The following is a 10,041-nucleotide window of genomic DNA, read 5'->3' as shown; positions in this document are numbered from 1 at the left end:
TTCATTTAATAAGGCAGCTTTATACAAATTCTCAGGCACAAATTCTAATCAATTCGGTGAATATAGGCTCATGTCAAATAAATAGAGGCACTAGACAAGGGAGTCCCCTTTCTCCGATTTTATTTGCGTTATTTATTGAGCCACTTGCAATAGCAATTAGACCAATAAAGGCGTATATGGCTCCGCTTCAAGGTATGACCAATATAAAACTTTACGCCGACGATATAGTTATTTTCTAAAACTCAAAAAGAAAAAAATCAGTTAGAAATCATGAAGAGTTTTTCAGATTTTCAAGCAATAGGAGCTTACAAAATAAATAAGACTAAAACAGAGATTATACTGTGTAATTGCTCTGTAGAGTCTCTATTGCTAGAATTTAGGGATGTTTATGATACTCGCCCAAAGAGATATCTAGGGATCTTTTTATGGAGAGAATTGAAGATCTATTCCATTTAAACTATACTCCGGTGTTGAAAAAAGTGAACTGTTATCACGATGGAACCAGCTCCCACTATCAATAATGGGTTGAGTAGCATTAATTTGCATGTCTATTCTTCCACTTTTTAGGTCTCGCGCCTAGCGTTGCAGTGCACAGCACTGCTCGCGCAGCAAGAGTCCTTTTGTCCGGGGTTCAGAAATCAAGCCTGGAATTGCACTCGCGCGTGCGTGTGTTTTTACTTTCCTGTTCTGCTATTGGCCTTGGCGTGCATGTTTGTTACTTAGACTACACGCAATAGGCCAAAGGCAGGCGCATTGCTCTGCCCATGGCCTATTGGTGTCTATTACGCGCACCAAAGGCCATGTGGTTTCAATTATCGTGCCCAGACACGGGCGCATTAATTGAAACCGCACCATTCGCGGCTTTCAATGTTTCCAAAAGCGATCGCTTTCACTTTTGCGATCGCTTTACTTGTGGCTTTGCTGCTTTAAGTGCTTAGACTCTCTAGATGTTTCTGTTTTTGTTTAAGTTAGCTAATACGTTAATAGTTTCATAACAGCAGCTGCATTTCCGCTTAGTTCACTAGCGAACGGGCTATTGTACCAAACTGCGCTTCCTTGAGGGCTAGCGCAGCGATGTATACCTGGCAAGTGTTTATGAGGAACGATATTAGTCTTTTAACGGCCGTGTGTTATTTTCCACCATTACATTGCATTCTGGGGCGTGTAGTTTTCGTTTCTGGTTATGTGTACGCCTTGATATTGGCCGTTGGCTAACGGTCCAGGACTGGTTACAGGGCGGGTCCACTTGCAGTCTTGCATGAAAAACGATCGCCAATATTTTGGGAAATGGCTGAAAAGTAATGGTTTAGAATGCTGCTTTGGTTAGATTGTCCACGCTAAAGATGCACACATTCCTCAAAGAAACCAAGCAGGTGGCGATGTGCGCGGCGCTGTGCAAACGCTCTGATGAATTACATTACTGATCTTAAATTATAGATAAGAAACTTTATTTTTTTTAATGATGTCACAGGAAGCGGTGATATTGCCTGTCAAGGACATGTGTATGGTGGTCTGTGCAGCCAAGCTTTGTGCTGCCTGCATGGGTGAAGGCGAGGTTAGCTTCTGTTAATGGCGGGTTAGCGGCTTGAGTGGATTGGGGCAGCTGTGAGGGACAGCTGGGATCTGTGGTGGGCCCTATGTGCGTCTTGGTGTATCTGTGAAGTTGTGGGTGTCGATGGGTGAGTGGGTTGCAGAAGGGATGGCATGTGAGGAAAGGAAGGCACTGAGAGCCCCCTGAGAGAGAACAATAGAGAGAGGCAAGGACAGTGACGCAGGAGTCTACGTTGGTGGATAACAATGCCACGCGTGGAAGAGTTTTGGGGATCAGCCTTGCTCAAGTGTGTTTCGTGCAAATACCTGTGGGACTTTCCAGTCAGGATCTTGGAGATCTTGTGTGCTGCATGAATTCGCTAGCACCAGGCAAACTACAACTGGTGTAGATAGCTAATTAAGCAGCTTTCCCTTCTTTGGTGCGGATCAGTTTCAGGCCTTTGAGGCTACCCCTGTGTGTAAATAAATGTAGGTTTGACTTAAACCTGAGTCGGACAACACCAGCGCTCCAGATATTTTGCTGCGCAAAGTTCTGAAGTCTTGCTCACCGGCTGCTATTCATTCAAGCCAGATGGTTCTCTTACCTGGGTACACAGGCATCAATTTGTTTTCTTCAAAGGGTAGCTTCTAGTCATTTCAGAGAATGAATGACTGTGCACAACAAAGCTAAACATGTCAGCCTGGGGAGGAATGGCTTATCCAAGAACAACTGACTGCGTGATAGTGTGGAAAAGGCTGCTTTAATAAAACAGGTGCACACGCTTTATACCTACCTTGACTCTACCCTTTACATAGTAACTCAATCTGGCCTCCCTATACATTTTTATAACTATCCAATCCTCCTCCCTTCCCCTAAGCAACTCTTCCCAACCAAACACAATCCAGTTCCAACTCTCCTGACTCAAACTCCCTGCATCCAAACCTTGTGTATACAGCACTATTGCCACTCATTCCATTAATAAAATCTGCCCCCCCCTAAACTTCAACTGGGTCTAAACAATAACTCTTGAACTTGTGTACCAAGCTGACACCAGAAAACCCCTCATCCCCCCCACATAAAAAACGTGTACATTGGCAACCGGCAAATGCAGCATCTCCACCAAAACACTTCGTACCTGCATCGAATACAGCCCCCCCCCCCGATAGATGGACAGATGTACCCTGTTGTCATAAAAAAACTCCAGCAACTCATATTTGATATCAGAATGTTCCATAAATATCAATTTCTCCGCTTCGCAAAACTTCTGCCGTTCTCTATTCCCTTTCCTTTGTTCCCTGTCAATAGCCCAGGTTTCTTTGCCCCACCAAACTCCTCTCAGCATTAACTGTCAGAACAACAGTGGTACCAGACCAAAACACTTTTATTTGCATCAAATCTTCCTTATGTTCTTCACCAGTCCTTTTAACTGCACTAAAAAAATGCCTCCCGGGTGCAATACCAGGAGGCTGCCCTTCACCAAAACATTTTGTTGTTGACCTTCTGTGCCACCTTGCTGACTGAATGTGCCCCTCTGGGGACCAGACTGAGTAAGCATGTGCTCCACCGCACTTGGAGCAATCAAGCCGATATTAGCAATGCTCCCACAAACAATGTCTCCAATTGCTACCAGGGCACGCCAGCTCCCCTCTTGACCCCGACCTGCCCCACCCAACCCTACCTGGGTGGGCTGCCCTCGCAAGGGCTTGTAGGCCAGCCACTCATTTTATAAGCCGATGGGGCTAACCGCTTGGGCGTCATACTCTGAAGAAACAACTCATTGTCTAGCTGTCCCCAAAACTCCATCTTTCATTTCAGCGTGCACCACACCTTCCGCGGATCTCTGCTTTGGTCTCTCAACATGTGGGCCACACGCTGGATGCAGGGCCCCCTCTGCTAGCAGGTCCAACCATCCTGCCTCCTTTGATACCTGCAGAACCTGACGCACACTCTCTGGTTAAGCCATGACTAATTCAAAATTTCTAAACTGTGTATAAAATCCACTGTACAAAAAAATGTTAAACTGTCCCTACCAGCCGGGCTGTTAAAGAAAGAGTTTGGAAGAGGGAATTCATTGATATTTTCACTCTACTGGAACATGTGCGCAGGGGGGCAGGCACATTACGGATAGCCTAGCCGGGCCCAGCAAAGAGAGCAAGGAAAGGAAGATGATCAATAGGTCTCGCATTTACACGAGTTTGACCTATTGGCATTGTAAATGACAATGGCTTTTATTTATGTTTCAAAAACCAATACATAAATAAAAGGCAATGTCATTTACAATAAAAATATCTCAAACTCTCACAAATGCGAGACCTATTGCATTGCAAATGCTTGTTAATTTTCTCTTTAGTGCTGCCCGTGCCCATTACAAGCAGCCTATTTTAAAGAGATAGATAGCATGTTTTCTTCTTTTTTATGGTCTAATAAGATACCGAGATTGGCACTTAGCACATTAAGGTACCCTGTTGCAGGGAAAAAGATCTTAAAGGAATATAATATTAATGATCCTACTAGAATAACCAAGTACCCTAAAAAAGTATGCTATAAGACCCTCCAATGGACACTTAAACAAAAAACCCAATTTCTAACATTTTATAATATCCCGAGATTTAATAATTCAGCTAGATTGTCCCTTTTTTTCATGGGGGAAAGGTATTTTTTAGAGCCTAGGATTTTAAAGGAGTGGGAAGAAAATGGATAACTAAAGATTCGCGATTTCACTACAGGAAATTGCTGGAAGTCATGGCCTGAGATAAAAATGGGGCTTTTACACACTAAAACAATTTTGAAGTGGTCATTCATCAGAATAAAACTCTTGCTGCAAAAATTTGACTTTAAAAACGCATCCGCTAGAGCAAGATTAAGTGAAGCCTTTGATTCCCCGACTCGACGGAAGATTAGCGCTTGGGTTAAAATTATTGATGAAAATAACCCTCTCTTGATATATGAGAAAATCCGGGATAGATGGTGGAGAAGGGAAGGGATGCAGGTCTCAAAATTTACCTGGGATAGAATAAATAAATTGAATGCATCAACTCTCAGAGGTACAAACTTCAAACGCATGCAGTTCTACTCAAAATGGTTGATCTATAGACCCCTTCCTTTCTCCATAAGATATATACACAGATTGAGGACAAGTGTTTCCGTTGTGCGAAAAAGGATGGCAGCACCTGGCTACATATTGTTTGGGAATGTCCAAAGATCAGTCATTTTTGGGAAGGAATAGAAACCTATCTCAGAACTATCCTGGACCCTTCTATCTCCCTAGGTGTAGATATTGCGGTTCTGGGATGCTCTCCTAATATTACAGCACAAGAAGAATGCCTGTATATTGCAGCATTGGTAGCAAGATCTCTAATTTTACAATGGTGGCGATCAGATAAGGTACCTCCTTTTCAAGCGTGGAGAGCGAAGTTAGGCAAAATCAGAGAACTGGAAAATAAATATGCAATAAGATCAGGCTCCATCAAAAAGTATGAGAAACACTGGCGTTTATTGGGGACATAGGTTATAGTTAGGGTCAGTTTCAGAATGTTGGGTCGTGCTCATCTCCTAGGAGGGAAGGTATCTATTTCTGTATTAAATAATGTAGTAAATTATTTTACATGTTTGCTTTATCCTTCATAGGCCTATGCCTAATTGTCCAGCATGTCGCATCTTTTAGATAGTACGTCTCTTTTGCAACTATGTGTTGTGAGAGACCGATGAGATATGTTCATTCTCAAATATTTAGCACTTTGCACCTTTGAAGGTATTTATCTCTGTATCAAATAATATATCTGTGAGTATTCTGATCATCTTGTATCATGCATTCGTATTCAACAGTCATGTAGTTTTGTAATTTGCACGAACTCTCAATAAAAATATATAAATAACATTTTAAAAAAGTTTCCCAGGATGCTGGCTGAGCTACAGCCCAAAGTCTGCTGTCACAAGCAGAAAAGCTTTGGTTTTGGGTGTAGAAATTTGATCTGACCATGTTATGTTTTGGGCCTTTTCCTGTCACTGGCATTAAGCCCAACCACATAAGTGAGGTACCATTTTTATTGGGAGACTTAAGGAAATGCTAAGTGGTAGATATTTTGTATCTCCTAGTAGATTCCAGAGCTTGTCCTCAGAGAAATGTGAGGAACATTTGTGTTTTTAGGCGCAGTTTAAGGTTTGCAAGGGCTTCTGGGTAATCAAAACCTTGTCACACCACCCTGTACACCCCCAGGTGTCTAGGTTTCATAAATGTCTGGATATGGTGGGCTTTCCTGGGTTTTGACTGAGCTGTGGCCCAAAATCTGCAGCTGCCCATGTTGTAAAAAAGGATGAATTCTGCTGGGTAAAATATGCCGTCTCCAGGTTGCATTTTGGTGTGCAAGGCCCAACCACACAAGTGATGTACTATTATTATTGGGAGATGTGTCGGAACACAGAATAGAAGGTCATTTGTTATTACCAATTGGATTTCGCTGCATTTGTTTCAAAATGTAAACCAGTATGCTAGAAGGAAGACATTTTGCAAAAGTGCCCTCTGACTCACATGCAAGTATGGGTACCCATAAATTCATAGATGTACAAATAATCACTGCTCCTAAACTTGGTATTTGGTGTACATTTCAGAAATACATAGATTTCCTTCATACTCATTTTTCAATCTTTATATTTTACCATATGAATTGCCAGTCATGGCTGCTGCAGGTAAGAGCAGTGAAGCAGTGGGGCCGGCTGGGGGGATTTCAAGAGACGAACAGGGGAGAAAATTAATTGTTTATTTAATTTTCCCTCGTGGTCGTCTCTCGAAATGCCCCCCAGTCGGGCCCACTGCCCCACCGCTCTTGCCTTCAGCAGCCGCAACTGTGGATTGCTTCATACTCGTACACACAGAAAAAACATTGTATAGTGCAGCTCAGTTGTTGGCTCTGGGTCTGCCGGTTTCTTGGAGAACCTGAAAATCTTATATATCCCCGCAACCAGAATGGTGTAGCGGACATAAATGTATATTGCTTTTGTAACTCAACCATCATACCAGGAAGTTATAGATGGAAATGTTGTCACAAAGGGCTCACTTTCAATATTTTTTATCTCAACTGTTACTTTCTTTGGGAAGACCTTGATGGATTTACACAAATGACCCTTTGCTGAATTCAGAATTTTGTCTACTTTTGAGAAATGCGTAGTTTTCTAGAATCACCCATAAGTAACATACCTGTTTTTACTGAAAACTGGAATTAAGTTTAAAACTCAGAAATTAGGAAAAATGGTCTTCCAAAACTGTGTTAAAAGTGTTTTTTTTTATTCAGCTGTGCTTGTTCCTGAAAGCTGGCAAAATGGTGATTTTAGCACAGCAAACCTTCAATTTTTAGGGGAAAAACAGGCACTTTCTTGTGCAGCACTTTTTTCCTATTTTTCCCCAAAACACCAACATTTAGCTATTTTTTGGCTATTTCCTCTGTCGCCTCCATGGGAATCCACAAATTCTGGGTACCCTTAGAATCCCCATGATGTTGGAAATAAATTACACAAATTTAGTGTGGATACCTTATGTGGTGAAAAAGGCATAAGCACAAAGGACCTCAAAAAGCCAAAAAAGGGGCTCTAGACTGGGTTGGAAAAGCCTCAGCAGTTATGGGGTTACATTCATTACATCAATCAACTTGTGGTAATACAATTATGCAATTTTGTTAAAACCAGCTACACCATGATCTTTGAACACCCAAACCAGATACCCTTTCACTTGTCTTCCCTTCCTAGTGTGGTCTTAAATGAAATCCTGACACACTTCTTATGCAAATGGATGATGGTAAATGCAGTTCTATCACTTCATGTGGAGCTCAATAAAGGGAATTCAAGTCCTCTTGCCTGGCTTCTCTTTAAGATGGTTTTGGTGGGGAGTCAGAGATGTTGCTTCCTGTACAGATGGATGATGGGAAATTCATCTAAACATAAGTCGTCCTGTACCACGTTGAATGATGATGATGGTGCCATCGTTTGGCTCCTGTCTTTCTTTGTAGACATCTTTAAAAACATTTTGTACTTAGGTGTTTACTAGTGTATTAATGTTCAAGGTAGTTCACACTGCTCTTCAACTTCTTACAGTAAATAATAATGATTCTGTGTATAGCACACAGTACGAACTAAGTTGTCTCCAAGCACTTGAATAAAGAAATATATTATTTTCCACCTCAATAGGGAACTTGTTTATATCATCGGAATTGTGAAAGGCTGCATTGGCCCTACTGGGCTTTAAATGTCTACTTTTAATGTTTCTGCTTAGGCACCGAATTATCTTAACCAGTTGTATGTGAACCTGAAGAAAAAAACTTTTAAGGAAACCTGCTGTGTAGAAACCTTGTCAACAAACCTGTTTCTTCGCTTTTTTCAATTGAATGATGTTCCCAAGAGGTTGTGTCCATCCTGGTGAATGTCCTTCATGTCAGAAAATACCCTGCACTCTTTTCAGGATCTCAGAGATCACGTGGTTCTCTGTTGGCTCTCTCTGTCTGCCCTTCTTTTTCCCTACCCCATCTGTCTTCTGTTCATGATTTTCCTACAGCACTGTTGTTCTCCCTTCTTCTCGTACCACTTAGTTTTCTTTTTGTACCCCTGATGTCTATTGCTGCCTCTAACCTTATACTTTACCCTACCTGCACCCTTTATTTCTACCACTTCCTGTGCCCTAGTTTCTCTACTCCTTGTCTGTACCCATGTACCTATCTACACCCTCCTATAGCCGTGTGACTCTACAACTGCATAATCCTAGTACCTATCCCCTACTTGTATCCTTAGGTATCTAGCCCTGTCTATACCCTAATCTCTCTACCCAATACTAGGACCCTGTTAGATTTGGGTGTCTCTAGTTGGCACAGGTAGGTACGTGTGATAAATAGGGACCCTTGCCTCTAGTCAGGGTAAGGGGGTACACTCCTAAAATAACCCCTGCTCACCCCCTTGGTAGCTTGGCACGAGCAGACAGGCTTATCTCAGAGGCAGTGTGTAAAGCATTTGTGAACACATACAGTAATCAAGTGACAACACTACAGATGGACACCACACAGGTTTTATATCAAAAATAAGTATTCTTTATATAGATTTAACACAAGACCATAAACGACAAACATCCACAATACTGTTACTTAAAAATGGTAGTTTTAGATTAGTTCTCTTTAGTTCTGAAATGCGACACTTTTAGTTCAATGTACCTTTAGATGCAACACGCAGGATAACGAAAGTGTTGCAAGGACGGTGATGCTTTGAAGATTTTGGTGCAAAGACAGAAAGACGTGAAGATCTTCCTGATGCGGCACGCTTCTCCGATGTTGCGAGAAGACTCGACTCGATGCGTCAGCTGCAGCGGTGGTACCCTTGTCCAGTGATGCGACAACAGCGACTTTGGCGGTGACACTCTTCTCCGACGATGCGCGACGCTTCCGCTCGATGCGACAGCTGCAGTGGCGACACCCTTGTTCAGTGATGCGACTGCAGCAGCTCCGACGGCGACACGCTTCTCCGTGGATGCGAGGCGCTTTTCTTGATGCGGTGCAATGTGACAGCTACAGCGGCGACATCCTTGTTCAGAGATGCGACGGCTGCGACGGCGACACGCTTCTTCTTCGTTGCGAGACTCTTCTCGTGATGCGGTGCAATGCGACAGCTCCAGCGGCGACACCCTTGTTCAGCGATGCGACGGCAGCGGCTGCGACGGCAACACGCTTCTTCGGTGTTGCGGGACGCTTCTCGTGATGCGGTGCAATGCTACAGCGGCGACACCCTTGTTCAGTGATGTGACGGCAGCGGCTGCAACAGCGACACGCTTCTTCTACGTGAGTCGCGCTTCCAGCTGCTTGCGACACGCAGTCCCTCAGAAGGCCCAAAACAGCAGCAGGCACTTCCAAAGAACTCTGGGGAGCTGGGGGTTGAAGTCTGTTGTCCCTGAGACTTCAGCAGGATGCAAGCTCTTTTCCAAGCCCTTGGAGATCCTTACACAAGTTGAATGAAAATGCACACAAAGTCCTTTCTCCTGTCTTTGGCAGTCAGGCAACCACTGCAGGCTAATCCCCCAAGCAGCACTTCAGCTTAGGGAAAGTCTCTCCTCAGTTTCTTCTGGTTCCACTCCTCAGCAAAGGTTTCTTCTTGTTTCCCAAAGTGATCTAAAGTTCTTGGGTTTGGGTCCCAATATTTATACTAAGTTTTCCTTTGTTCTCTAAAGGCAGAGAGGCCTTTGCCTAGTCCAAACCAGTTCTGGTCAGTCCTGGAGCACTTTGTTTACATGACTCCTTCTTTCCTTTCAGAGTGCAGGGCAGAGACATCAGACGCACCACAGGAGGTGGAGCCAGCATTGTGGAGGGAAGGCACAGCCCTATTCAGGTCCCAGGTGCAACTCCTCCCTCCCATCTAGATGCAGATCTCTCTATTCACCACTGGGCTGCCTCACCCTGTCTCCTGGAATTCCCCAGCCCTGTCACTCAAACTCCAGACAAGGAATACACAGCCTAGCAGAGGCAGGTTTGAATGGTTAGACAAGA

The sequence above is a fragment of the Triturus cristatus genome, chromosome 4_1, assembly GCF_964204655.1.
Source record: "Triturus cristatus chromosome 4_1, aTriCri1.1, whole genome shotgun sequence".
Classification (NCBI taxonomy): Eukaryota; Metazoa; Chordata; class Amphibia; order Caudata; family Salamandridae; genus Triturus; species Triturus cristatus.
This window is presented reverse-complemented; position numbering follows the sequence as displayed.